The 26792-nt window shown below is 42.5% G+C and overlaps 1 protein-coding gene and 1 long non-coding RNA gene across 2 annotated transcripts in view; one reads left to right on the plus strand and one right to left on the minus strand.

Annotated features, from left to right (window-relative positions):
* Positions 1-5653, plus strand: part of LOC132389124 (uncharacterized) — a 60457-nt gene extending 54804 nt beyond the window's left edge. The window contains exon 3 of the long non-coding RNA XR_009510429.1: positions 4695-5653. This is a non-coding gene — a long non-coding RNA (uncharacterized LOC132389124). The remainder of the gene's footprint in view (positions 1-4694) is intronic.
* Positions 1-26792, minus strand: part of LOC132404104 (neurexin-3-like) — a 2171528-nt gene that overhangs the window by 755815 nt on the left and 1388921 nt on the right. The window lies entirely within an intron of this gene.

Consider the following 26792-nt stretch of genomic DNA (forward strand, 5'->3'; position numbering starts at 1 on the left):
ATTGTTTATTCATCAATCTTCTGAGCTTATTGGGATGAACCTAACGTTAAGCAGATTTGTCATCAGCAGTTAGCTCTGGGTGGCAATTCGTTAATTTGTGCAGCGTGGCGCTCAGCTTATGTAATTTTCTCAATGAATCACTAAAAGATAATTTGAAAAGAAGGCCTGCATTGATAGAGGGCCTTGCTTAGAATGTTTCAAAGCCACTCCATGAGGGGCAGGAATAGAAGTGACAGTCAGAATCTTTTCCCAAGGACAGCGGGACCTAGAATTAAAGGGCACAAATTTAAAGTGAGAGGGAACAAATTTAAAGATCTGAGGGGTAAGGTTTTCACACAGAAGATGGCAGTTATCTGTAAAGTACTTCATCTTTAAAAGTACTTCATAAAATGATTTGACACAAACAATGAATTTCATTGCATGTATTGATGTACATGTGACAACTAAAACTAACCTTTATCTTTGAATGAGCTGCCAGTGGACCTGGTAAAGGTCGAGTACAATTACCCTGCTTATAGCAATGATGTGGAAGCTTTACAGAGGATGCAGAGGAGGTCTACCAGGTTGCTTCCTGGACTAGAGGGCATGTCCTAAGAATGTAAGTTGAGATAGCTGGGGCTTTTCTCTTTGGAGCAAAGGATGACGAGAGATGAGTTGTTAGAGATATACGACAGGCATAAATGACATGGATAGCCAGAGACTTTCTTCCCCCAAGATTGAAATGGAGGCATATCATTCAAGTGAATGGAGGAAAGTATGGAGGTACAATATGTCAGGGGAAGGTTTTTTTACACAGAGTGGTGAGTATGTGGCCTGCTCTTCTACCAGAGGTGGGAGAGGTTGATCATTTGGGGCATTTATGAACCTCAAATAGGAAAAATGGAGGGTTATGTTGTAGGAAAGGTTCGACTGACTTTAGAGTAGGTTTAGAGGTCAGTGGGTTCCTTAGGTTGCCATAGCCAAGGGAGGTAGTGGGGTTAAGATCCCACCACCTATTAAACGTTTCCAATGGCATACGCCTCAAATATCCTCTGACAATAAAGTCCAACTCTTGTACTTCATGTGTGATTTAGTTACAAAACCCAGTGGAAACATTTCCAATGACAGGAGAAGGGGCAAAGGCGGGTTGCGGGTGCCTTAAAACTAGTCACTTCGGGTTAATGTGGCTCTTCAGCCATGGCTGGCAGCTCACCTAGGAGATGGAGAAACCTGATCTCAAACCTTCACAGCCTTGTGGGCATATCTACTCACAGGGAAGGCTTTGGCAGTAAACCTTGAGGAAAAATCCGGAGCAGGAATCTCTAAGACAGTCCTATGTTGAGTTCAACACAGACTGGCAACAACTGCGATGCCTTTGGTGCCAAACTGTACTGGTCTTTGTCTTTTCTTTGGATTTATCAGCTGTGTGGACAAGGGGAGCCTGCTGCACAGGCAACAGCTTGCTCTCCATGTCTTACTTCCATGGGTTGCATATCACGTAGACCAGGGGTGGCCAACCTTTTACATTCCATGCATCAGTTATTTCACGCACGAGTCTAGATGTGCCATGTAACTCTTGTACCCCCATTCAATTCTTGTAAAAATATGTTAATATTGAACTCGTGTGTAAAAAAATTGACGCTTGGAATGTAAAAGCTTGGCCACTCCTGACATAGACAGCTAGGACATGATATCCATGGTCAATCCTGACCAACAGAGGGCCTCTAAAAGTTTGGTACAACATCATAGGCCAGAGGGACTGTACTGTGCTGTAATGCTCTAAAAGGTTTTTGGACAATCACTGGTACTTACATAGGAATGGAGGAGTGGAATTGAGGCCTAGAGCTTGCAGATGGGATTAGTGTAGAAAGGGATTATAAAATCATAAGACCAGAAGACATAGGATCAGAATTAGGCCATTCAGCCCATTGAGTCTGCTCCACCATTCTATCATGGATGATTTATTATCCCTCTCTACCCCATTCTCCTGCCTACTTGCCATAACCTTTGACACCCTTAGTAATAATGAACCCATCAACCTCTTGGCAATATATTCCTCAGATTCACTACCTGCTGGCTAAAGAAGTTCCTCATCATCCTTGTATTCTGAGGTTGTACGCTCTGGTGCCAGACTTTCCCACTATTGGAAGCATCCTCTCCACATCCACTCTACCTAGGATCAATTTAAATATACCTCATAAAATGACTGCATTGTGCAGTCCAATTCCCTATGATTATCTTGGCTGCTTTGCCAAGGCAGCAATCTATAGAATATTCCCACTATTTTTGCTTTTATTTCAGTGTTCTGTTGAAATACATGAACAAGTCGGAGTGCCTTTCCTCTGGTAAAATGTCTCAAGAATTTCAAGAGAGTCCAATCAAACAAAACCTCACGCCGAGCCACAAGAAAGATATTAGAACTGGTAACTAAATACTTAAACAGAGGACAGATTTAAATAGCTGTTTTAAAAGAGGGTTGAGAAATAAAGAGGTTCAGATATTCCAAGCCGTAAGGCCTAGATAACAAGGCAGGGCTGCCAATGGGAGCATTAAGTGGCTGGTGGTAAAACAAGTAATGATGAGATGAGCAGTTCTTTCACAGGGCTCATGAAGTGAGTCGTCTTCATGTTTGGTGCCTTTTTTGTGTCCCTGTAAAAGAGGAACATTGATATCCTGCTTCTTCTCTATTGCTTCTCATCAACAGGCAACCACTTTTTCATCTCCAATTTCTGTCAAGTTTACTCTCTTCTGTAACACTTAATCTTTATCTCTTATTTTTGCATCCTTGATCTCATTGAAGGAAGGAAAAAAGCTTCCACGTGTATTGTTCCGTTCCATCGAACAAATCTGATGTAGCCTTTTCTCGGCAATTTGCATGAAAAATCCATGTTCAATCTCACTCCAATCCTCCCTGGTGTTTTAACCATCAGTGACTGTCCTGGGGAATAAATCTTATTTCCTACAGTCATTCTCACCTGGGGAATTCTCCCAGTGACATATCAAAGAAGACTGTAGTTATAAACTTGACCGTTATGTAGAAGTACAATATATGTCATCAAAAGCAGCTTTCACTGAGATTCACTTAGCTACGTAAGATCTTGTTGAATTTTTCTTCTTTGGAAAGAAATTGCAACAATGGTTATATGAAACATTGCAGATAACACACATTACAATCACCAGCTTACTTCAGTATTTTTTACAATCCGTAAGTCAAAATCAACAGTGAAGTGTTGGATTGAGCTCAGTCCAAACAATGCCTCACAATTTCCTTCATGTTTTCCCCATGGTCTCATCAACCTGGACAAATAAAGCTCCAGGTCCTGACACACAGCCACGAGCAGTGTCAAGGCCTCAGCTAGCAGGCTTGGAGGTCTCGCTCCCGATCCACACTGAATACTCCCTTTGGCAACTCAGTGCTCTGTCCCTGAATATCTACGATAGGCAGAGATATTCCAAGAACAGTTGAAATAGATTCAAATCGAAAAAAAACACACTAACAATTTTTGTAAAGTAAAACTAAACTATTTTCAAAATATTACTAATAACTAAAACAGAACGCAGAGTGAACTCACTGCAATTATTTTTATAAGCCAGGTTCGATTAAATCCATAGGGATAGCTGGTGGAAAACTGAGGGGCCAGATACAAAGTGCATCCAGCCAAGCAGCTCAGCCCAGAGTGGTTCTATCCCTGAGGTTAAACGTAAGACAAGATGTCTGATGTGGCTGTTAAGATTGTTTTGTCCTGTTCTAACTGAGCGCACAGTGTAATGATTTGATCTACATGAACAGTACAGTCGGCCCTCCTTATCCGCCAGTTCCGCATCCACAAATTCAACCAACTGTGAATCGAGAAAACCCGGAAGTGCTCTTCCAGCACTTGTTGTTTGAGCATGTAAGGACTTTTTTTCTTGTCATTATTCCCTAAACAATGCAGTATAACAACTAGTTTACATAGCATTTGCATTGTATTAGGTATTATAAGTAATCTAGAGATGATTTAAAGTATACAGGAGGATGTGCGTGGGCTATCATGGATCGGGATCGAAAAAGATTGGAAGTTCTCTTACTAAGTAAGTCAGAACAGGTACATCCGATATTATTTAGCATTAGTTAGTCAAATGTTTGTCTTAGTATATGGTATATATTTTACCTTTTCTATACAAATAAAACATTTAAGAATGTATGTTTCAGTGCCGGGCCAGTGACAGACTGCTATCGAGTGTGCTCTCTATTTGTGCAAGATGATGTGGAGGATCAAAAACTCAAAACCTCAAAACCCAATAATTAAACCACTGCATTGCTTAGTAATAATTGTAGCTTTCATTGGGGCAGGGCCTTTCTCACTTTATCCTTTAAAATTGTTCCGATCGTCGACCGATGTAGCCTAACACTTTTCCAATGACCAATGGCATTTCATCTCTATCTGATCGCTTTATTATTTCCACTTTATTTTCAATTGTGATCGCGATTATTTTCGTGAACAGAAACACTGCGGATTCAGAGCTCCGCCACTGGGTCCTAAGATCCACCGCATTGAGACAGGTTGAATAAGAGACTTGAGCATCCGCGTTTTTTGTTATCCATGAGAGGTCCTGGAACCAATCCCTCACGGATAAGGAGGGTCGACTGTATGTAAGACAATCTGTATGTCAGTACATGTGACAGCAAACCAATTCCAATTTTAATTCCAAACTTTCTGAATTGCTTTGCCCAGGCAGGTATATCAGGGAATTTGCTGACCCAGACAATAATACTGGCCAGTCCGTCTTCATAGAACTACTGGTGGAAGTGATGCACAATTGCAGCTGCAGAGATACAAAATACAGGGGAGATTCAAAAGTGCAGTAAGGAGTATTGATCTAGAATCTTCTACATTCGGCGGACTCATTTTGGAAGACTGTACATCTGCTTGTTAATGCAAATATATAATCAGCCAATTATGTGGCAGCAACTCAATTCTGTTACGAATGAGGAGCAACTCTGATGGGCAGAAGGGTGCAAAGTCGTCCCCCCTTTTGAGAATCGCAAAATCGCTACTATTTCGGGTCTGATACCAAGGAAGTGAGAGAGAGACAACGCAGGGATACACAAAAGTGGAATGTCTCCTCCTAACAAAAGCGGAACGGAACCACTGATTACTGCTATTGTCTCTTGGAGAAGGAATTGTGTATTGAGTACTGTTCTATTCATTGAAACCCCTCAGGGGGCAGCCAGAGAGAGCTGGTTGATGTGTTGCATCATCCCAACCTGATTGACACCTGAGACCCCATGAGTGGGGATAAAAGTAGGGTCTGGGGAAACACCCCTCAGACGCACCAGGAGAGATGCTACGAGACTGGTGGGGGGCTTGTGTGTGTGTCCACCCTTGCCTGGGTGACGAGTCCTCCTCGGAACGGTCTAGCTAAAGGATGGAGGGGTCATACGTGAATGGCCACAACAACAACGCATCGACGCATCAAGATTGTAAAAGGAAAGTCGGCAAGTCAATAACTGTTACTCTCTCTCTCTCTCTCTCTCTCAAACAATTGCAACACCATGAACAACAACTACTGCAGCCTGCATGAACTGAACTGAACTTTATATTTCCATCGGACAATTCAGTATCCCCTAGACAATGATAGAGCTTATTTCTTATTGATTATTATTATACCTGCACTTTTAGGTTTAGTATTGATGACGTATATTATCTGTATATTTGCATTGATATTATTTTTGTGTATTTTTACTAATAAATACTGTTAAAAATAGTATCACCAGACTTCAATGGATACTCCTAACTTTGCTGGTAAGATACCCAGTTACGGGGTTTGTAACGATTCATAAACGCATGCGGACTTGGTCAAGAGGTTCAGTTGTTGTTCAGATCAAACATCAGAATGGGGAAGTAATGTGATTGATGTGACTTCGACCGTGGTGTTTGCTGTGGTGGTTTGAGTATCTCAGAGACTGCTGATCTCCTGGGATTTTCACACACAACACTCTCCAGGGTTTACAGAGAGCAGAGCAAGAAAAAATCCAGTGAATGACAGTTCTGAGAGTGAAAATGCCTTGTTAATGAGAAGGGTCAAGGGAGAATGGCCAGATAGGTTCAAGCTGGCAAGAGGGTGACAGGAACTCATATAAACATGTGTTGCCTCGGTGGCGGTCCACTCCTGTACCTAATAAAGTGGCCACTGAGTGTAAGCTTTGATTGTTCTCTTCCACAGATACTTCCTGCCCAGGAACTACTTCAGATTTCCAGCTCCCGCTGGTTTTGCATGTATTGCAATGAATAAATTATTTCAAGTCACCTTGTATCAAAATGTCTCAAACCGAATTGCAGAAATAAAAGAGAAAAGACAATTGAGATGCAGGTAATTTACAACAGCTGCATGTGCATTTGTGAAGGAAAAGTTCTATTTTGACCTCTGATAAATATTCAGAATATTTGACTTCTAAAACAGCCAATTTGGATTTTTGAAGTGCTCTCTATTTTCAGTGCATAATAAACATTTGTATTTTTTTCTTCTGTTGCTCCACTACTGGTAGTGGAGGTTTTGAGCTTTAAGCCGAATGAAAGCAGCAATTGGCTGAATGCTGTGGAGTTCTTCACCAAGACTACACAGAGCCTCTTAAAGACATTGACATTTGGTGTGGTGAACATAGAACATAGAAATCTACAGCACATCACAGGCCCTTCGGCCCACAATGTTGTGCCAACCATGTAACCTACTCTAGAAACTGCCAAGAAGTACCCTACTGCATAGCCCTCTTTTTTCTAAGCTCCACGTACCTAAGAGCATCTTAAAAGACCCTATTCTATCCACCTCCACCACTGTCACTGGCGGTGCATTCCACGCACCCATCACTCTCTGTGTGAAAAACTTACCCCCGACATCCCCTCTGTACCTACTTCCAGGCACCTTAAAACTATGCCCCCTCATGTTAGCTATTTCAGCCCTGGGAAAAAGTCTCTGGCTATCCACATGATCAATGCCTCACATCATCTTATATAAATCCATCAGGTCACCTCTCAACGACTGTCGCTCCAAAGAGAAAAGGCCAAGTTCACTCAACCTATTCTCATAAGGCATGCTCTCCAATCCAGGCAACATCCTTGTAAATCTCCTCTGCACTCTCTCTATAGTATCCAAGTCCTTCCTGTAGTGAGGTGACCAGAACTGAACACAGTACTCCAAGTGGGGTCTAACTAAGGTCTTATATAGCTGTAACATTACCTTTCGGCTTGAACTCTCTAACTCTCTTAACAGTTCTGCTCTCAGAATGTACATCAGAGAGCAGGCATGTTTATTAGCAAATGCTTGTTTTGTAAACTCCTAGGCTTGGGACTGGTGAACAGGGGAGGCAATTCCTACCGGGTTTTCTCATGCGGTCTCCCATTTTATTTTCTGCCACCTCACCCAGGAAATGTCAACACTGAAGGTGGTGCTCAAATTGGAGAGGCTCATCACCAGCGGGCTGGATTGGCACCAGCTGGTGTTTACTTGCCGAATGTTTTTGTAATGTTTGTGGTGCAAATTTGACACCACGGAGATTATACTGCTGAAGGCATTACACAGCAGGATTACTTTGGGTGAGCAACAATAGCAGTGGTGTGCACCTGGAGGGCAGCGGGCAGCACTTGTGTCTGTGGATTTCCCACATTCGAAAGGCGTACAGTTGGCGTTTGTGAGTTGAGGGAATGCTATGCCGGTGCAGTTCCTGTGTGGACGCACCGGATCTAGGCCCGGCACCGTCCTTGCTGAACTGATTTGAAGCAAATGACATACTTCACTGTATGTTTCAATATTTTCATGTTCATCGAGGAGTAAATAAATGAGGCAAATAAAGCTAAACCCTGAGCTCCAGATTTCATGGTTCCTGCTCTGGCGGCAGTATAAGGTGCAAAGTCAAGCTTATTGTTATTTATTTATTGAGATACAGTGCAGTGTAGGCTGTTCCAGTCCTTTGAGCCACTTTGCACAGCAACCCCCAATTTAATCCTAGTCTAATATGGGACAATTTACAATGACCAATTAACATACTGACTGATACATCTTCAGAATTTGGGAGGAAATCGGAGCGGCCAGAGGAAACCCACGTGGTTACAGGGAGAACGTACAAACTCCTTACAAGCAGTGATGGTCACCTGAACTGTAAAGCATTGTGCGAACCACTACACTACTATGCCATCCTAACGTGGGCTCTTCCATCCCCACTGCAAAAGTACATGTGAAAGAGAAAATAAGTTCAAAGTTCAACATTATTATCTAACTACGTGTATGTGATGATACATTACCTTGAGATTCATTTTCCTGTGGGCATTCACAGTAGTAAGATGAGCTTTATTTGTCACTTGTACTTCAAAACATTGGAACACAGTGAAATGCGTGAATTGTGTTAACGCCCGACATATTTCAATATGGAAGAGTGGGAAAGTGAATCACTGAAGAACCTACACCACACACAAAATGCTGGTGGAACACAGCAGGCCAGGCAGCATCTATAGGGAGAAGCGCTGTCGACGTTCGGGCTGAGACCCTTCGTCAGGACGAACTGAAAGGAAAGATAGTAAGAGATCTGAAAGTAGTGGAGGGGGAGGGGGAAATGCGAAATGATAGGAGAAGACCGGAGTGGGTGGGATGAAGCTAAGAGCTGGAAAGGTGATTGGCGAAAGTGATACAGAGCTGGAGAAGGGAAAGGATCATGGGACAGGAGGCCAAGGGAGAAAGAAGAGGGGGGGGAGCACCAGAGGGAGATGGAGAACAGGCAAACAACTAAATATGTCAGGGATGGGGTAAGAAGAACCTCCTTAGGGTGAGAGTCCTACATCCAAGCATCTTCAACTGTTTCATCAATGACCTGCTTTTCATGATCAGCTCAGAAGCTTGCTGATGAATACACAGTATTCAGTTCTATTCATATCTCCCCAGCAAATGACGTAGTCCCAGTTTGCATTTGGCTAGACCAGAACAACATTCAACCAGATTGTTGAATACTGAAGAGGTGATTTTTGAGTTAGAAGAGTTTTCTTTGAACCTCCTGTCCAATATTATCACGTTATTTTAAAACAAGTTCACAGACTCTCAACCTAGAACAGTACAGCACAGCATGGGCCTTTGGCCCACGATGTGTGCCACTGATATAAGCCTGCTCGATGCCCAATCTAACCCCTCCCTCCTACATAGAAAAACAGACATTTATGGGCTATCATCCTGTGCCAATTTAAGAGTCTCTTAAACATTCCTAATATTTCAATCTCTACTACCACAAGTGGCAGTGGGTTCCAGGCATCTACCTCTATCTCTGCAAAAGACCTGCTTCTGACATGTACAATACTTCCCCAAACTCACCATGAACAATATCCTCTGGTATCAGCCATTGCTGCGCTGGTGAAAAGGCACTGGCTGTCTACTCTATCCTCCAAGAGGACCGCAACCTCGTCATGGTTAAGAGACTTAACCCTCAATGACCTGGAGAGCTATGCAGCCTGGCTCAGGGCCTTATGCTTTGGCTCTTGGTAGGGTTACCCATGTCAAACAGGTCAAAGGTTAGAGGCCAGACTAAGAGTGATCAACTGGTCCTCAAGGGCTAGCAACTCTGACTGGTAAAACAAAACTGTTATGCAAACAGCAATGAAGAATCCATCTACACCTGGATGGCAAAGGACAGACAAATATGGAGGACCTTCCTGCCTGTTCTAAACACCAATGGCAGAATAGGCAGTAAGTAAGTTCGTGCCCACTCTATCTATGCCTCCTAGATTCTTACACACTTCTGTCAAGTCTGGTAGAGTATCTGACTTCAGTTCTGGGGAATTTACAGATGAATCTTTTCTCCATTCTCTGCAGCTACTGATAATAATTCAATAATCATACTTCTGCTGAGATCCATTGGATATTCATCAGTTACAGAATGCCACATTGGAGCAAAGTTTCTATTTAAAAATAAGGTGCAAGTGAAAAGTGATGCATTTGATATTCAAGTTGCAGTTTCCACAAAAAAGTGTTCAATTACTAAAATATTAAAATGCACATTAAACTCATCCTGGTAGGTCCGTATTTACATAGAGAATGGAATTCCCCTTGGGTACCATTAAATGCAAATACAAAGATGATGGTGAAGTGTGCAGCTATTTTCAGACAATATTTAAAAAAAATCAATTGATTATGGACTGATCTTAACAGAGTATGGCATTGCGTATTGGAACTGCAACCAGCTGTACCATATTCTGGCCAATTCTTCTTCTGGACTTGAAGTATTGAGCTGATATCAGAGCTTTCCTCCCAGAGGATCAGAATCAAGTTTAATATTGGTGACATATGTTGTAAAATTTGTTAACTTTGCGGCAGCAGTACAATACAATACAATGGAGAGAAAAATACAATATGTATGTGTGTTAATATAAGTTAAATTAAATAAGCAATGCAAAAAAAGAAATAAAAACTTATGAGGTGGTGTCCAGGGATTGAATGTCCATTCAGAAATCAGATGGAAGAGGGGAAGAAGCTGTACTTGAACAGTTGGGCGTGTGCCTTCAGTTTTCTGTACCTCCTCCTTGCTGGTAACAATTAAAAGAGGGCATGTCCCGAGTTATGGAGGTCCCTAATGATGGACAGCACCTTTTTGAGGCACTGCTCCCTGAAGAAGTCTGGGATATGACAGAGGCTGGTGGCCATGATGGAGATGACTAATTTTACAACTCTCCGAAGCTGACTTCGATCCTATGCAGTAGCAACCCCCCGCCCCATACCAGACGGTGATACGGCCAGCTAGAATGATCTCCACAGTACATCAGTAGATACACCTCTCTTGATAAAATAACTATTTTCACTCTTTGTGTATCAAACAATGTCACAGCCATATTAGAAGTTTTAGTTACAGAGTAATGGAAAAATGGTACTCAATTTGCACAGCCAGGTTCTACAAACAGTACTTTTGACAATTTCCAGATGATCTGTTAGTGGTGCTCAGTGGGGGATAACTATTGACCATGACACTAGGGAAAGCTCTCCAGCAATTCATCAAAAATAGCACCACAAAATCATTCAGAAGCCTGCTGAGAGGGCAAATGCAGCCTCAGCCCGATGACTCATCTGACAGACAAAACCAGAGGAATTCTGCAGGTTATGCAGCGCTAATGGAGGGAAATTAACAGCCAATGTTTTGATCAGGGACTGATAATCAGGACTAGAAAGGAAGGGGAGAAAAGCCAGGATAAGAAGGTGGGGAGAGGAAAAGGAGTACAAGCTGGCAGGTGATATGTGAACCCAGGTGAGGGGAGAGTTGGGTGGGGGAGGAGGGGGATGAGCTGAGAAGCTGGGAAGTGATAGATCGAAAAAGAAAAGGGCTGAAGAAGAAAGATTTGGATAGGAAAGAAGAATGAACCAGGGAAGGAGGAAGGGCACCAGAGGGAGGTGATGGGTAGGTCAGGAGAAGGAATGATTAAGAGGGGATCCTGATTGGGGAGTAGAAAAAGGGAGAAAGGGGAGAGGGAGACATTACCAGAAGTTAGAGATATCAATGTACATGAAATCAAGTTGGAGGCTAATCAGATGGTATCCCTCAGAATTGCAATGAAGTATTAGCGTGGGTTTCCTTTCTCCTAGCTGCATTTTATGGATGACTCAGGGAAATCGAAGCAAGTACTGGGATGAAGAGTTTGTGAATGGTAAAGACAAAACTACCAAAACAGGGATTCCCTGTGTTAAAAAGAAAAAGAGTTGTATTAGTATGAGGTAGATCCCTTACAATTACTAAATAGTTTAAAAAGTAACCTTCTATATGACTTTCTCTGAATTGCCATTTGAATTTTGTCACAATTTATTGTTGCATTTATTGTGTTAAAAGTGAATTGATGCATTATATGACCAGCCGTTTAGAGACCTGACCTAGATATCCAGTAGATCTCCCTGTGTGGACAACACAAAAGCAAGTCAGCTAGTACATCGCTTAACAACACCAGCCATCGGGGTTCAATTTGCACCTCCATCTCGAAGGAGTTTGTATGTTCTCCCTGTGACCACGAGGGTTTCCTCCTACAATACAAAGCAGTACAGGGTAGCCAGGGTGAGTGAGCTGTGGGCATGGTACGTTGACACCAGAATTATGGTAACAGTTGCAGACTATACCCAGCGCATCCTCAGAATATGTTGGCCTTTGACATAAACAGTATCTTTCAACTGATGTTTTAACGTGCAGTTTGTGTGACAACTCAAGCTAATCTTACATCTTTAATCTTGTCTATTCCATAGATACCCAGCCCTCTACAATATTTTGTTTCGTGAGAGTAATTCATCAGTTGAGGTATTACATCATTTGTGGACCCTCTGCAGTGTCTCCGTAACTTTTCCTTTCAAGTGAAGAGGGTACCAAAGGGTGTTGGGGAAAGCAAGGGTGGAGTACTGAGGAACAGGAGACAGAAAAGGAGAGTGTCGTGGTGGGGAATGGCACTGTTAGAGATGCATCCAGCCCTGAGACTCCAGACAAGGTCATTTGATTCCAAGCAACTGGTTTATTGATCATTACAGAATGTCTCACTGGTGCCTCCCTCTCCCTTCCCCTTTTCCCAACCAGGATTCCCCTGTCCCTGCCCCCTTCCGGCTTTTAGTCCACAATAGAGTTCCATATCAGAATCAGGTTAATCATCACTCACATATGTCATGAAATTTGTTTGTTTTTATGGGAGCAGCAGAGTACAATAAATAAAATTACTACTGTTCTCTGCAAAAGTCTTGGGCACCCTTGCTGTATATAAGACTTTTGCACAGTACTGTAACTGTTCCTGAATGTGGTGGTGTTGGACTCCCTTCCCGAGGCACATGATAGAGAAATGAACTTGAATCGGAATTGGAATCTGAATCCAAGCATGGTGTAACCGAGATTCTATAAAATTGTCCTTTACAGCCAAAACCAATTCATGTTGATCACAACCACCTCTTTAAAGGTAATTAGTGTGCACCCTCACACCACCGAGAAAATAAAAATCATGAAGGAATTTGATGGTAGGGGCCCAGGGGAGAGCTTGGTGTGGTTGATAAAGGGAAAATAACAGTATCACAGGAGCATGGACGAGCCGGCACAGATGCATGAGGTACTCGGCTGTGAAGGGAGTTTGCAGATTCCTTTCTCACTTTTTCCATTTATCTACCTGGTAATCTGCCACAGGCATCAGCTGATGCAAAGGTAGAGATTCAACGCTGTGTGATACTCTAGCGTCTCCTTCCAGCTGAGTGCACTGAGAATTGACCATTATGGTTTCATCTAACAACAAGTTTTTTTTATTTTCTTCCCCAACCACCCCCAAGATATTCCTCTAAGCCTCCTTGCCGTACAATCAATTTCTCCACTGATCCGTGACAGTGCTCTTTTTGCTCATGATTGTTCCAAGTTTTTCAATCGAAAACAGCTGGCAATTCTCTCTCACAATGGCCCAGTTTCACTGATACAGGCAGCCATAGCAGTATTTTACCACTAACAACCTAAAAAAACGCCTCAACTCCTTGGAATTCACCACTGATGGAGCAGATAGTGTTGCTTTTCAACAATGTCAAACTCTAAGCAGCAAAGAAAACATAGAATAATTTAAGTAATCTATTTGCTTGCATGATCTGCTGTATTTCAAGATAAGGTATTTCCATCATGGTTGAGCAATGCATGGATAGAATAGTCACTCTCATCTATGTTCAGAGAAAGCACTGTAAACAGTCAGCATCCAGGGAGAGCACAACAAAATAATTCATTCCTAAAACGTTTGGTGTGGCACAGTAGCATAGTGGTTAACAAAACTTTATAGTCCCAACGGCCCAGGTTCAATTCCCGCTGCTGCCTGTAAGGAGTTTGTAAGTTCTCCCTATGATTGTATGGGTTTCCTCCCACAGTCCAAAGGTGAGGTTAATTCATCATAGTTAATTGTCCTATGATTAAGCTAGGATTAACTCAGGCGATTGCTGGGTGGTGCGGCTGGAAGGTGTCAGAAGGGCCTATACTGTGCTGTATCTCAATAAATTGACATTAGCTCAACTTCCCGTTGAACCACAATCTATCTGGATGAGGAGGAGAGAAAAGATACTCAGGTTTACTAATGATACACTGTCAGATAACACAGTAGGATGTGATGTGGAGACGGGAAAACCTCGGGGGCGCGTAGACAGGTTACGTGAGTCACAGAGCACTACAGCATTGAAACAGATATTCATCCCATCTTATCTATTCTGAATTGTTATTCTGTCTAGCCCGCTTCTGGACCAGAGCCCTCCATACCCCTCCCATCCACTTACTTAACCAAATTGTTCTCAAATGTTGCAATTGAACCTCCATTCACCACTTCTGCTGTCAGCCTGGTCCACACTTGCACTACCCTATGGGACGGTGAGGTGACAACAATTGGAACATAATTTGAGGTTATTCAGTTTAGTGGACAGTGTAGAATGCTGGAATAGTTTTAAATGATAAGGGATTGAATATGGTTTATGTTCAGAGAGAACTGAAATAAAGTCAAAATAAACTTTATTATCAAAGTATGTGTGTTACCATACACTATCTTTAGATTTTTTTCCTTGCAGGCATTGATGGGAAATTAAAGAAATACAATGGAATTTATGAAAAAAGCACAACATAAACATGGACTGACAAACCACCAATGTGCAAAAAAGACAAATTTTGCAGAAAAAAAATACTGTGAGCATGGGTTGTAAAAAGTCCTTGAAAGTGAGTCTGCAGGTGAAGTTGTGGTATGTGAAGTTATCGTTGTCAATTCAGAAGTTTGACGTTTGTAGGGTAATAACAGTTCTAAATGTGGTGGAAAAGGGCTTTTTTTTCTGTGCTGAGGTACTCTATGACTCTGACTCTATCTTAAAGCATCAACAGCTCAACATCTACCCGGGCAAGTATCCTCAGAACTATTCAACACTCGCTCTTGTGTTTAGCAATATTCTTTCTTCCAATTTCCAGTGACTGTCGGCCTACTTTACCCAATCTTTCCTCAGATGATGTGGGTGGGAGGGGGCCTGGGTTCAGGACATGCCACATCACTTTTCCCCCTGAGACCAGGAGCAGCAGCCTGTGTGGTAGGAGGTGGTGCCAGGTGTTAATGCTTTGTATTCAATAACTGCAGCACCAAGATCAGCAACGGAGGAAAATAGTATATCTTAAAGAAGCTGTCAAAACAAATCTATGCAAACAGTGCCATTTGCCAGAAAGATGTCTCAATGGTGCCCTGCCAACCTGTTCCATATTTACTGCTTGCACCTGTGTCAAACTATCATGTAAACTGACAGCTCTTTCACTGCTTACACTGAGTATCCTACAGAAAGGCGTACATTTAAGTTGCCACTTATAAATGGGCATCCTTGAATATCCAGTCATAGAATTATAAAGTACAACACACTCGAATATGAAGGCGGAATACAGAGCAAATAGCAGGACTCTAAGGAACAGAGGGATCTCGGGGGTTCACACCCTTCAAAATTGCTGCACAAGTTGATGGAGTTGTTAAGAAGGCGTACAGGGTGCCGGCCTTCATTAGTTGGGGGATTGAGTTCAAGAGCAGCAAGGTAAAGCTGCGGCTCTATGAAACCCTGGTTAGACCACACTTGGAAGATGGTGTTCAGTTCTGGTTGCCTCATTATAGGAAGGACGTGGAAGCTTTAGAGAAGATGCAAAGGGTATTTATCACGATGTTGCCTGAATTGGAGAACATGACTCATGAGGACAGGCAGAGTGAGCTACGACTTTTCTCTTTGAAGCAAAGGAGGATGACAGGCAATTTGACAGAGGTGTACCAGATGGTTAAGAGGTATAGATCAGATTTTTGACTTCAGGCGCTTTACCTGATAGCTTATACAACACTGAGGGAGCATTCAATTTAAAACTTCTCAAAATACTACCTCTGTTTCTCTCTTAGATGCTACCTGACCACCTGACTCTTCGCAGTATTTATTTGTTTCTATTTCAGATTTCCAGCACCTGCAGTTCTTCCAATTTCAGTTACGGAGTGTCGCAAGTGCCTTCTTTCCAATGAGACATAAAAACAAACTCTTGCCGTCCCTGTCGAAACCATAGGACCATAGAACACTACAGCACAGTACAGGCTCTTCAACCCTCCATGTTGTGCTGACCCATATAATCCTTAAAAAAAAGTATTAAACCCACACTACCCCATAACCTTCCATTTTTCTTTCATCCATGTGCCTGTCCAAGAGGCTCTTAAATACCCCTAATGTTTTAGCTTCCACCACCATCCCTGGCTAGTCATTCCAGGCACTCACAACCATCTGTGTTAAAAACTTACCCCTGATGACTCCCCTAAACTTCCCTCCCTTAATTTTATACATATGCCCTCTGGTGTTTGCGATTGGTGACCTGGGAAACAGGTACTGACTATCCACCCTATCTATGCCTCTCATAATCTTGTAGACCTCTATCAAGTCCCCTTTCATTCTTCTGTGCTCCAAAGAGAAAAGTCCCAGCTCTGCTAACCTTGCTTCATATGACTTGTTCTCCAAACCAGGCAACATCCTGGTAAATCTCCCCTGCACCCTCTCCATAGCTTCCACATCCTTCCTATAATGAGGTGACCAGAACTGAACACAATACTGTAAGTGTGGTCTCACCAGAGATTTGTAGAGTTGCAACATGACCTCTCTACTCTTGATCTCAATCCCCCTGTTAATGAAACCTAGCATCCCATAGGCCTTCTTAACTACCCTATCAACCTGTGCAGCGACCTTGAGGGATGTATGGATTTGAACCCCAAGTTCCCTTTGTGCATCCACACTCTTAAGTAATTGATCATTAATCCTGTACTCAGTCTTCTGGCTTGTCCTTCCAAAATGCATCATCTCACACTTGTCCGGATTGAACTCCATCTGACATTTTTCTGCCCAACTCTGCAGCTTGTCTATATCCTCTTGTAACCTTCGACCACCTACAGCTCCATCCACAACTCCTCCAATCTTCGTGTCATCCGCAAACTTACTCACCCATCCTTCCGCCTCTACATCCAGGTCAAGTGGATGTATGAGGTGGCATCTTACAAAGGAGACCAGAAGGAGCTATCCCTTGGGCTCCTTCCCACACTGAGGGAGCTTGCTGTGGACAACTCACCCAGCTTGCTTCTGACAAAGGCAACATTGTTGTTTACTTCATTTACTGTTTGGGGAGCTCTACAGCAAAGAAAGCCCAGCAGCGTCTCTACTTTCTGCGAAGGCTGAGGAAAGTCCACCTCCCACCCCCCATCCTCACCACATTCTACAGGGGTTGTATTGAGAGCATCCTGAGCAGCTGCATCACTGCCTGGTTTGGAAATTGCACCATCTCGGATCGCAAGACCCTGCAGCAGATAATGAGGTCAGCTGAAAAGATCATCGGGGTCTCTCTTCCCACCATTATGGACATTTACACTACACGCTGCTTCCGCAAAGCAAACAGCATTATGAAGGACCCCATGCACCCCTCATACAAACTCTTCTCCCTCCTGCCATCTGGGAAAAGGCACCAAAGCATTCGGGCTCTCATGAACAGACTATGTAACAGTTTCTTCCCCCAAGTTATCAGACTCCTCAACACCCAGAGCCTGGACTGATTGTCTTGTCTTATTTATTATTTATTGTAATGTCTGCACTGTTTTGTGTACTTTATGTAGTCCTGGGTAGGTCTGTAGTCTGGTGTAGTTTTTTTCTGTGTTGTTTTCTATGTAGTTCAGTCTAGTTTTTGTACTGTGTCATGTAACACCATGGTCTTGAAAACACATTATCTCAGTTTTACTACTGTACCTGCAGTTATGGTTGAAATGACAATAAGAAGTGACTTGACTTGACTTGATATACAATGCGGTAACAGGCTCTTTCCACCCAGCATGCCCTCGCTGTCTAATTACACACACCAATTAACCTACTAACCTGTAAATCTCTGGAATGTGAGAGGAAACTGGAGCACTTGGAGGAAACCCATGTGGTGATGGGGAGTACACAGAAACTCCTGACAGACAACAGCAGGAATTGAACCTAGGCCACTGGCACCGTAAAGTTTTACACTAACAGCGACACTACTATGCCAATCTGAAGTTCTTTATCATTTGTAATGCAGTCTGGGACAATCTGCAAATGACATGAAGTCTGTCTTAAAAGGTAAGCCTTATTTTTTTAAAGTGAAGATAAAAGATCATGGGGTGAATTGTAAAGCAAGCTGCCTATATCCTATATGCTCTTTGCCCAATTTCAATTACCCTTTTTAATTCAAGGATTTTTTTTTCCAAATGTATTTCTTTTTGACTTTTAGAATTGAAAATAAAATTATAGGGTCTTCAGCTTGAGAAAAAGAAATGAAGAGATAATTCTGCCTTTTCATCACCCCTTGCCCTTGCATCGAAAACTCCTGCATCCCACTGACTCATTTATTTATAGTGTTCCAAGTCTGAAGTCAAACTGGAGCCTTTAGCAGTCAATATGCTGGGGGTGATTTTGTATTGCTAATTTGGCTTCTAATATGTGAGTGATGGATTTAAATGTCACTGGGCACCAGCAGCTCTGCTCAGTGATGGCACTCATTGCTTGTCTTAAAGTGGAAATGCCAGCAACTGATTCATTAATAATGCAAACTATTAAGACTATAAGATTCATTTGTTCCACCTGTTATGCCACTGGTGATTAGGGCAGCAATGAAGACCCTCCATCCCTGGAGGTTCCATTATTGTGTCAATAGCTTCCTCTCCATTTTCACCACTGTCACACATACAAGTTCTGGGTGGGGACTCAGATGTAGAAGGATTTTTTGTTGCTGTTTCCGTAACAATTTTGTTTTGCCATTCAGGGTTGTTAGCCCTGAGCTGAACCCCTGAACCTGGAGGACCTGTGGAGCACTTTTAGTTTGCCTCTATCCTTTGACCTGTTTGGCATGGGCGACCCTACCAAGAGCCAAAGCATAAAGGTCTGACTCCAGCCAACATAACTCCCTGGGTCATCGAGGCATGCAAACCTCCAAATCATGACAAGGCAGTGGTCCTCTTGCAGGACCAGAAGATACAGGGGCATAATTAGGCAGTTGGGCCCATCAAGCCTGCATTCCATAAAACTGTGATGATCATACCAGTGCCCAAGAAGAGCTGGGCGAACTGCCTCAGCGACTATTGCCCACTGGCACTTACATCTACTGTGATCAAGAGCTTTGAGGCTGGTCATGGCAGACTCAATTCCTGCCTAAGTAAGGACGGACTGTAATGTGCCTATTGTTACAATAGGTCTACAGTGGATGCAATTTCACTGGCTCTCCATTCAGCCTTTCATCAGTTGGATAATACAAGGGGTGATTGATAAGTTCGTGACCTAAGGCAGAAGGAGTCAATTTTAGAAAATCTAGCACATTTATTTTTCAACATAGTCCCCTCCTACCGTTACACACTTAGTCCAGCAATCGTGGAGCATACGGATTTGGACCTCCAGAAAGTGTCCACAGCAGGGGTGATTGATAAGTTTGTGGCCTATGGTAGAAGGAGATGCGTTAACAGCTCTCGTTACATGTACATGCAGTTTAACTCTTTGAATGATTATGTAGAAAGTTTGAAGTTAATAACTCATCAGGGTGATTGATAAGTCTGTGGCCTAAAGTAGATGAAGATGAGTTATTAATTTCCAACTTTCTGCATAATCACTCAGAGCTGACCTGCATGTGCATGTAACGAGAGCTGTATAACTCATCTCCTTCTACCTTAGGCTGCGAACATATCAATCGCCCATCTGTGGGCACTTTCTGGAGGTCTAAGATCCGTATGCTTCACAACCGCTGGACTAAGTGTGTAAATGTAGGAGGGGACTATGTTTAAAAATAAATGTGCTAGGTTTTCTAAAATCTACCTTAGGCCACAAACATATCAATCACCCCTCATAGTACTACTTGTTAGTAATAGCTACTGTTTATTGACTAGTGCCTAGTTCTAATCAAAAAACTCCAAAACATGGGCCTCTGTTCTTCCTCATTGTGAGACCACTGTCTGTGCAGATCGGAAATAGCACGTTCTCCTTGGTGACAATCAATATCGGTACACCTCAAGGATCTGTCCTCAGCCCACTGCCCTACTTCCTCTATACCCACAATTGTGTGGCTAGGCACAGCTCAAACACCATTTATAAATCTGTGGGGAGAATTTCAGATGGTGATGAGGAGGCGTACAGGAGCGAGATAGATCAGCTCGTTAAGTGGTATCATAGGAACAACCTTGCACTAACCATCAGTAAGACTGTGTGTTTCAGGAAGGGAAAGCCAATGAAACACGCACCAGTCCTCATTGAGGGATCAGCAGTGGAAAGGGTGAGCAGTTTGAAGTTCCTGGTTGTCAACATCTCAGAGGATCTATTCTAAGCCCAATGTATTGATGCAATTATAAAGAAGGGACAACAGCAGCCATACTTCACTTGGAGTTTGAGGGAATTGGTGTGTTACTAAAGACACTCACAAATTTCTACTGATGTACCATGGAGACCATTTTAACTAGTTGCATCATTGTCTGGTACGGAGGGGCCTCTGCACAGGATTGGAAGTAGCCATCATGGGCACTAGCCTCCCCATCATCCAAAGCATCTTCAAAAGATGATACCTCAGAAAGGTGGCATCCATCAGTAAGGACTCCCAGCACCTAGGACATGCCCCCTTTTCATTGAGGAAGAGGTACAGGAGCCTGAAGACACGCACTCAATGTTTCAGGAACAGTTTCTTTTCTGAATGGACAATGAACCCATGAACACTTCCTCAACAACACAGACAAAATGCTGGAGGAACTCAGCAGGCCAGGCAGCATCTACAGAAAAGAATACAGTCAATGTTTCGGGCCGAGACCCTTCCTCAGGACTTGCTCAGTGTATTTTTCCACCACATATTTAATATATACTTCTTTTTGCAATTTAATTATTATGTATTGCAATGTACTGCTGCTGCAAGTCAATAAATTTCATGATGTATTAAACCTGATTCCAATTCTGTTATTCTGTTTTTTGATAGACAGGGAATAATTTTGGAAGAAGACTATCAAAGCTTGTAGTGGGACCAACTAGAAATATGGGCTGAAAATGGCAGATGGAATTTAATGTAGACAGATGTGAGGTGTTCCATCCCTAGGAATATCCTAGGGTAGGTTTACCAAGGAGAACAGTAGAACAGAGGGGTCTGGGAATACAGATCCATAATTCCTTGAAAGTGGTGGCACAAGTGGATTGAGTCATAAAGAAAGCTTTTGGAACAATAGACTTCATAAATCAAAGTACTGTGTATAGGACTTGTGATGCTATGTTGAAGTTGCATAAGATTTGGTGAAACCTAATTTAGAGTATCGTCTGCAGTTTTGGTCACCTACCTACAGGAAAGATGCCAATAAAATTGAAAGAGTGCAGATAAAACTTACAAAGATATTGCCAGAAATTTAGGATCTGAGTTATAGGGAAAGATTGAATAGGTTGGGATTTTATAGGAGAATCAGGGGAGATTTGATAGAGGTATGCAAAATTACAAGGGGTAAAGACAGGATAAATGCAAGCAGGCTTTTACCACTGAGGTTGGGTGAGACTGGAGGTCATGGGTTAAGAGTGAAAGGTAAAATGTTTAGGGGGAACATCTTCAGTCAGAGGTTGGCGCAAGTGTGGAATGAACTGGCAACAGAAGTGGTGGATGCAGTTTCGATTTCAACATTTAAGAGAATTTGGGTCGGTGCATGGATGGGAGGGGCATGGAAGGCTGTGCTCTGGGTACAGGTTGATGGAACTAAGCAGCTTAATAGTTCAGCATGGATTAGATGGGCCTAAGGACTGTTGTGTTCTATGACTCGAATGAAGAACCGAACAAACTCTGCTTTCAATGGGCCCAATGACCTGACCTCCACAGCCGTCCGTTTGCTTCGAATTCCACAGGTTCACTATCCTCTGGCGAAAGACATTCCTTCTCATTTCTGTTCTAAATGGACATTCTTGCATTCTCAGGCTTGTAGTGGGTCCCAGATTCTCAGACTCCCCCACCATATGAAACATCCTCTTCACTTCCACTCTATTTAGACCTTTCAATAAAGCTAAAGGTTCCTTTCACCAACCGCCAACACTAAATAAATAAAAATGGAAATTTAGATACATCAACAGAATAAATTATAACTTAAAGGCAAGCAAGTTCAAGTTCAATTGTCATTCAACCATACGCATACACAGCTAAATGAAGCACCATTCCTCCGGGGCCGCAGTACATACAGTCACACACAGTACCTGGCACATGTAGTACCGACAGCACAGAGTCACAAAAATAACATTAGCACAAGTTCCTGAGCGTCATGGCCTGAAGATCGATGGTGCATGGGATGTTGTCCTGCCTTGTCTCTGTTCTCTGCCACACTGCCCCCGGGATCTCCTCCCCTGGGTGCCTGTAACAGGCGACGCTGTGGCATGAGGGCCTGGTCTGCTTAACAACCGAGGCCACGCATCTCCACTGCTGCCAGTCCCACCAATGACCCAGTGAGCCACTGTACCAGACTTGCAGTATTTCGTATTACTTATGTCCAACAGCCTCTTGCGATCCTAAGAGAAGTGCTTTAGACACTCATTTGCCCTGTTTGTTGGACCCAGAAATACCACTGTGACAAAACATGTTGGCATCTCAGCGGAAACCATCCAGAACATTTGAAGAGGGACAGCATGGTGACATAGCAGTTAGAATGACACAGTTTCAGTGCCAGTGATCAGCGGATGGGGCTCAAATCCATCACTGCCTGTCAGGAGTTGGTATGATCTCTCTGTACGTTTCCTCCAGATGCTCCAGTCCTTCCAAATTCCAATGACATATGATTGGGTTTAGAGAGTTGTATCAATGCTGATTCAAAGGGTAGATCCCCATGGTCAGACTCTAAAATCAATACATAAGCTATTCTTAATTCATTACTAAATTAAGATGAATATGTCTTTCCAGTTCCTTTAAAATTACAAAATCAGAAGTACTCTGATTGAAGTTCTACATGCACGTCTTGGTAATGGAAAAGTGGGGGGGGGGGGGTGGTGGTGGGGAGAACTATATCATATCCTGTCTGAGTAACCTCCAACCTGACGGCATGAATATAGATTTCTTCAGCTTCTGGTAATTTCTCCTTCTTCCCCATTCTCTACTTTTCCATTTCCTTTTCTGGCTCTGCTCGCACCCCTTCTCTGCTCCACACCTGCCAATCACTTCCCTCTGGTGCCCCTGGTTATTTCCTTTCTCCTACGGTCCACTCTCCTTTCTTATCAGATTCCTCCTTCTTCAGCCCTTTACCTTTTCTATCAATCACCTGCCAGCTTCTTACTTCATCCTGTCTCCCCCATCCAGCCATCTCCCCCTTCATTTGGCTTCACCTATCACTTTCCTTTCACTTCCCCCACTCTCTTATTCTGGCTTCTTCACCCTTCCTTTCCATCCTGATGAAGGGTCTCGGCCTGAAATGGTGACGTTGTATTCCTCCCCGTAGATGCTGGCGGACCTGCTGAGTTCCTCCAGCATATTGTGTGTGCTACATTATAAGATATTATCTTCTTCAATAACCTTTGATGCAGCACTTTATTAGTTTTCTTCTTGAAATTTAAATATAATCCAGCCCCCTATTTCCCTTCATATAAAATTCATGTTACTTCTTCAAAAAACTTCAATACATTGGTCAAAGATAATTTCATTTTCCCAAAATCATGTTAACTACCTGATTACCTTGACATTTTCTTAAGTGCCCTGCAATAATGTCATCCATAATAGCTTCAACATTTTCCCAATGACATATGAAGCTAGTTGGTTTCTAGTTTCTTCTTTTCTGTCTCCTTCCCCTTTTGATAAAGGACCTACATCTGCTATTACTTACTTAACGTGATACTTAATGTAATACTGCTTTATGTGTTGTGTGTGAGTTGTATGTACTGTGTTGTACACATTGGTCCGAAAAAGTGTGATGTGATACACTTTGGAAGGTCAAATCTAAGAGCAGAATACAGAGTTAATGGCAGGATTCTTAGCAGTGTGGAGGAACAGGGGATCTTGCAGACCATGGCCATATGTCCCTCAAAGTTGTCACGCAAGTTGATAGGATGGTTAAGAAGGTGAATGGAGTGTTGGCCTTCATTAGTCGTGGGATTGAGTTCAAGAGCCACAAGGTAATGTTGTAGCCCTATAAAACTGGTTAGACCACACTTGGATTTCTGGTCGCCTCATTATGGGATGGATATGGAAGCTTTCGAGAGTGCAGAGGTGATTTGCTAGGGTGCTACTTGGATTAGATAACTTGTCTGATGAGGAAATGGTGAGTGAGCTAGGGTTTTTTCTCTTTGAAGAGGAGAAGGATAAGAAGAGGCTTGATGGAGGTGTATAAGATGATAAGAGGCACAGATGGAATGGAGAGCCAGCATTATTTTCCCAGGGCAGCAATGCTAATACAAGAAGGATATATTTTTAAGATGATTGGAGGAAAGTAATTGGGGGGGGGGTATGCTAGAAGTAGGTTTTTTACTGAGAGATTAATAAATGCATGGAACACACTGTCAAGAGTCATGGTAGAGGCTAATAATATCGGAAATTTAAGAGATTCTTAGATGCAGTGCTTATACAATGTATTCACCTCCTGGAAGTTCTCATGTTTTATTGTTTTACAACATTGAATCACAGTGTTCAGAAAAGGCTCTTGCGTGTCAAAGTGAAAACAAATTCCTAGAAATTGTTCTAAATTTATTATAATTATTAAACATAACATAATTGATTGCATAATTATTCAGCCTCTTCAAATAGAAGCACCTTTGTCAGCAATTACAGCCTTGAGTCTGTGTGGATAGGTCTCTATCAGCTCTGCATATCTGGACAGATTTTTCATCTGGTGAAGCACACAAGCGGCAGTTGTATGCAAAGTCTCTCCTATCTCAACCACTGAAGCTTGTAACTCCTCCAGAGTTGTCATAGGTCTTTCGGTGGCCTCCCTCACTAGTCCCCTTCTTGCACAGTCACTCAGTGTTTGAGGACAATCAAATTTAGGTAGATTTACGGCTATACCATATTCCTTCCATTTCCTGATGATTGATTTAACTGAACTCCAAGGGAACACAGCAGGCCAGGCAGCAACTATAGGGAGAAGTGCTGTCGACGTTTCTAGCCGAGACCCTTCATCAGGATGAAGGTCTCGACCCGAAACGTTGACAGCACTTCTCCCTATAGATGCTGCCTGGCCTGCTGTGTTCCACCAGCATTTTTGTGTGCATTGTTTGAATTTCCAGTATCTGCAGATTTCCTCGTGTTTGTCTCCAAGGGATCAGTTGGTTATTGACTCACTCACAATAGGACCTTCCAGATACAGGTGTACTTTTACTGCGATCAATTGAAACACCTTTACTGTACACTGGTGATCTCCATTTAACTAATCATCTGACATCAAAAACCAATTGGCTGCACCAGTGATGATTTGGTGTGTCATGTTAAAGGGGGTGAATATTTATGCAATAAATTATTTTGAATTTTATTTTTGTAAATAATTTAGATCACTTTGTAGAGATCTGTTTTCACTTTGACACAGAAGAATCTTTCTCTGTCGATCAATGTCAAAAAAAGCCAAATTAAATCCAATGTGATTCAATGTTGTAAAACAATAAAACATGAAAATTTCCAAAGGGGGTGGCAGTGTTAATGCTTTTTATAGGCTCTGTACGTCAATAAAAGAAAGAAAATGGAGGGCTACTGTCTGTGTGAGGGAAGGGTTAGGTTGAACTTGGAGTGGTTTACAAGGTTGGCACAACATCATGGGTCAAAGGGCAAGCATTGTGCTGTACTGTTCTATCTTCTAGAATATGGGGAGATGTTGGCTAATTGCCAGCAACTGGTTAATGTCGCTGCCATGTCTCAATGGTTGGCACTCTTGGCTCAGAGCCCAGGGACACTCACAGATATCTAATCCAACCCCGTTGATTGTCTGAAGAAAAGCCACACTGCCCAAAGTATTGTCTTTCAAACTGATAATTCTAACCAACACACCTGTCTGCACCTTAAGGGGGTAGAAGAATCGCCATAGCGCTAAGAAGAACGGATAAATCATGACATGCTTCCTGGCCAATAGTTCGTAAAGTCATAGTGTTCATAGAACGGTACAGCACAGAAGCAAGCCTTTTGGCTCATCGAGTCCATGCGTAATTATCATTCTGCTTAGTCCAATCGACTTACAACCAGAACATAGCCCTCTATACCTCTCCCATCCAAATAACTACTGAAATTTTTCTTAAAAGTTGTAATCAAATCTGCATCCACCAGTTTCCTTGGCAGCTCATTCTACACTCTCAACACCCTCTGAGTGATTAGGTTCTCACTCATATTCCCCTTAAACATTTCACCTTTCACTCTTAACCCCTCACCTCTTGTGCTAGTCTCACCCAACTTGTGTGGGAAATTCTGCTTGCATTTATTCTGTATATACCACTCGTAATTGTATATCCTCTCATCCTCCTATGCTCCAGGGAATTAAGTCCAAAGCTATTTAACTTTTCCTTACAACTCAGGTCCTCAAGTCCCAGCAACATCCCTTTAAATTTTCCCTGCACTCCTTCAATCTTATTGATAATATTTCTGTAAGTATGCAACTCGAACTGCATTCAATAACCTTCAAGCAAGTCTCTGTAAACAGATGATCTGGCCATTTAACACATTGCTGTTTGTGGGATCTATCTGTCCTCGCCTTTCCTACATTACACTCCTCTAAGCACCTCATTGGTTTTAATATACTTTGGGATGAAATAAAAGAGGCGCAATAGATATTTTGGAAATGTAGTTAATTCCTTTTTGGGATTCAAGGAAATGGTGTTTAGTGCCACATATTTACCAG

This window comes from Hypanus sabinus, chromosome 2 (genome assembly GCF_030144855.1).
Source record: "Hypanus sabinus isolate sHypSab1 chromosome 2, sHypSab1.hap1, whole genome shotgun sequence".
NCBI classification, from domain to species: domain Eukaryota; kingdom Metazoa; phylum Chordata; class Chondrichthyes; order Myliobatiformes; family Dasyatidae; genus Hypanus; species Hypanus sabinus.